The sequence below is a fragment of the Peromyscus leucopus genome, chromosome 6 (genome assembly GCF_004664715.2).
Source record: "Peromyscus leucopus breed LL Stock chromosome 6, UCI_PerLeu_2.1, whole genome shotgun sequence".
Taxonomy (NCBI): Eukaryota; Metazoa; Chordata; class Mammalia; order Rodentia; family Cricetidae; genus Peromyscus; species Peromyscus leucopus.
This window is the reverse complement of record NC_051068.1, coordinates 13,804,522-13,808,530: the sequence shown is the minus strand read 5'-3', so window position 1 is coordinate 13,808,530 and position 4,009 is coordinate 13,804,522. Positions and strand designations below refer to the sequence as shown.

Here is a 4,009-nt window from a genome sequence, read left to right as displayed (position 1 = left end):
ACTCCCTTTTAAAACAACAAAAACAGGAATGTCACTAGGAAGGGCTGTTAATTTGGGCAATACACGATTACTTTGTAATATCGTCTTCATAGAAAACAAACAGGATATAGAACTTTATTAGAAATCTGTTTTGACTGATATCTTTTCTGGAGAGATTTGAGTATTTCTTGTATAGACTTATAAAAATGAATTAATTATGTTGTAACCTATCCCTGAACAATGGCTCACTAGTTCCCTAAAATATTGTCTCATTTTTATTATTATAAAATGTGCATTCCTTCTGGGTTCACTTATTTATGTGAGACTAACATAATCAGTGAGTTGCTTTTTATCTAATTTAAAAACTTTCTTAGAAGTCTTTATGGTATTAACTTTAAACAAAATTTTATTACATGAAGATTGTCACATAATTGAAGTCTACTTTGTGCACAGCTATTCTTTCTCCCCACAGAAAGACTACTTCTGAACTGCCCATCTGGTGATCACAGGTACTAAATTCTGATTATAATAGAATACATAGTAATAGAGATGCATCAGTGATATAAGTTGAGTGTAGGACACTGGTACATACCTCTGGCATCCAGTATCAGGAATGTACAAATGTCTTTATTCAAAATTAGAAAGGTATGACAATGCCGGTAGTCATATATTATCAACTGAAACTGGTAACTGACAGTGATCTGCTAGCCTTTTCTTCACCCATTTTCTTCAACTGACTTCTCTGAAGTTATTGGTAAGGAACCTGCCTTGAGCATCTTGTCATAGTCCCTGATAATGCCAAAGTAATGTTCTAAAAATTAGGATGTGCCACCTCTGATAATCCTCCCTTTCCACCCATTGAGCCCATTCTAGGGTCCTTCTCTTCTTTAGGAACTTCTGTGATTATAATTTCTGTCACAGTGAACAGAGTAGCATCCAGTAAGCAGCTCTTAAATCTTTGTTAAATCAATGATTCCCTTTCCCACCATGTTCACAAAATCATCAAGCATAACATCAGAACCAACTTCAGAGGAACATTGCAGAATAGTCTCACTATCAAAGATCCTTAAACATCTAAATTCTTAGTCATTGCAGGGATTTTGAGTATTCTTTTAATAATTTTATACCAATTTTCTGATCTATATTAGCAGGCTTTAGTGAATCCAAGGCTGGGATGCATAGAAATTGACCAGTTCTAGAAGGCCAGCTTTTAGCCTTTTCAAAAGCAGCATACTTAGACCTTCTCTATGAACATCTTTAGTGATTATGAGTAAGGGCTTCTGATAACCACTGGCAATTTCTAGAGGAGGTACAATGGACTGGATACTATCCATTTTTTTTCATGTAACAGAGATCTTGCAATTCACATTTTGACCTTTTGTTGTATTGATCCTTGATCATACTTCATGCCTTTTGATGATTTCTAATTCATCATTCAGTGTTTTTCCACCTCTCACTGTGACACTTTTTCTTCCAACCTTTTTCATTGCACAGAAATGATGTTTCCATTTTTATGTCTTCATGTGCAGAAATTGTAGCAACCTGAGCAGTTTCTTCAAGGGTTGTCACAGGTTTAGACTGCTTTTTCAGTCCAGCAATTGCAGCACCAACAGCAACATTACACCTCACCTGATTTCCAGTGTGTTATCATCTTTGCTGATCCTCTCAAAGCCTTCCTTGGCCATAGAGCACACCAGAACAGTAGCAGTGGTGGTGCCATCCCTAGCCTCTTCATTTATGTTATTGGCAACACTTTGAACAAGTTATTTCTAGTGCTTTTATATAAAAGTCAATTGACTTTGCAAAGATCACACCATACTTTCTTGCTTGGGGACTTGTTCAGCTCTGTTTATAATCACCATCCTTCCTTTGGCCCCATTGTAATGGATACAGTATTGGCTAAAAGGTCCACACCTTGAGAAATAAGGCTCAGGTATCTGTACCAAAATTTGTGTCTTTGGCATAAGCTCATGACACTGGTCTTATCTGTAGAAGGACTATGAATAGTTGAAGCATTTTTGTGGGGAACTGGTGAGAGTTCTTGAATTGAGTCAGACTATCACTGTGAGTGAGGGGAGATGTCTTTATTTTTAATTCTAACTTGACTGAATGGCCTTGGCTACTTCGGGTGGCATCAGAGAAATTTAGTTGACTTTGCAGAGCTCTCTGTTTAGATGCAGTTGTGGTGTCTGGTCAGCGTGCATTGTAGTCTGGAGCATGTATAAGTGGCATGGTACACTGCTTAGGTGTTTGTCAGTTTGTTTTTAATTTTTTCAACTTGACACAAGGTAGGGTCAACTGGGAAGAGAGAAACTCAATTTTCAAAATGCTTTGATTGGATTGTTTATATGCAAGATGATTGAATGTTTTCTTGATTAATGACCGATATGGGGGGGGGGGCTAGCCCATTGTGGAAGATGCCATCCTTGGGCAGGTGTTCTTGGGTGGCATAAACAAGCAAGCTGAGCAAGTCATGGAGAGCAAGCCAGTAAACAGAGTTCCTCTATGGCCTTTGCTTTAGCTCCTGCCTCCCAGTTCCTGCCCTGCTTGAGTTCCTGCCCTGGCTTCCCTTGATGATGAATTGTAAGCCAAATAAACCCTTTCCTCCCCATATTGTTTTTGGTCATGGTGTTTTATTCACTGCAACAGAAACCAAACTCAGATGCATGGTAGGGAAATGCTGTCTGATTGTTCCACGAGGCTTACAATCCTACATGCCTCGGGAGTTGATTCCTAGCTCAGGAAAGAAGCACTTTAACCAGGCTTATAGAGATTTGTCTGCAATCTAGAGCCCATTCTTACAACTTGTAAGGCTGCAGCAGTTGCTCTGGTAAACAGCCACTGCTGGTGGCAGATCTGTCCTGTAGATGGATCTGTATGAGAAACCAAATGAAAAGCCAAACCCACTAAGACTACATATGTTTTCTTTCTTAACGAAAAATGTTTTCACTTGAAATAGAATTACATCACTTCTTCCTCCCTTTCCTTCCTCCAGCAGCTCACAGTTACCCTCCCTCCAACCCCTCCCATGGCCCCCACAATAAGAGAGCTCATCCCTAGGAGAGGCTAATTTTCCTCCTATCAGTCAATAGATAGAAGCCTGTAGTTCTTTGTTTAGATGTGGTACCCTGGGAAATTTTCTCCACTCATTGACATGTCCATTGATATTACTATTGTTCTGGTCTGACTGTTCCCCAGCAGACTTCCTGGTATTCTGGCTCTTTCACTTTCCCCCATTCTTTTCATGATATCCCTGAGATAGAGATGTAGGAGCTATAATGTAGATGCATCTGTTGGGGCTGGGCTCCCCCAAACTGTTGACCTCTCTCTGATTATGTCCAGCTGTAGTTTTGTGTTGGTCTCCATTTACTGTAAAGAGAGACTTCTTCAACGAAGGGTGGTAGCTAAACTTTCTGTGGATATAAGAATAAGATTTAAAATGCAGTAAGGAATTATACCAGTCTAGCAAACTGACAGCAGTAGATTCTTTTCTAAGGTTTATGACCTCAATAGTCCTGGGGAGACAGCGGGGTCTCCAGTACCCGGCATGCTTTCCCTCCTGTTGAGTGGGCCTTGAGTCCAGTTAGATGGCTGTTGGGTGTCACCACCGTGTGAGAGCCACTTCTTGTACCTTTACAGATACCTTAGCATGCTGGCAATGGCCATCGGCCATGGGTTCTGCAGCTGTGGAGGACCGTCTAACTGTTTCCCTCCCTTGGCGGCATGCATAATATTTTCTGGCACTATGGAAGCTGGTCAATAGGGAAGAGGCTTTCAGGCCAGATCCAGCTGGAGTCATTCAAATTGTGTGTCCTATGTGTGTGGTTTCTCCACCAGTAGGCACATATCTTCAACCTCTGAGCAGCCAAGGGCTACATCATTAATCAATATCACTTCTGGAGTTGCTTGAACTACTCTGACCAACTCTTTGAGAGGAAGTTTCTCCTGTCTGGTACTAGGGTTTTGTTAATCTATGTTCTTTTGTGAGGAGCATGTCAGCCTGAGTGGCTTAACTTTCTTTAAAACATAT

At 40.5% G+C, this 4,009-nt stretch overlaps 1 pseudogene; it reads right to left on the bottom strand.

Annotated features, from left to right (window-relative positions):
• Positions 1-1,342: 1,342 nt before the first annotated feature.
• Positions 1,343-3,708, bottom strand: LOC114695373 (annotated as a pseudogene).
• Positions 3,709-4,009: the final 301 nt, after the last annotated feature.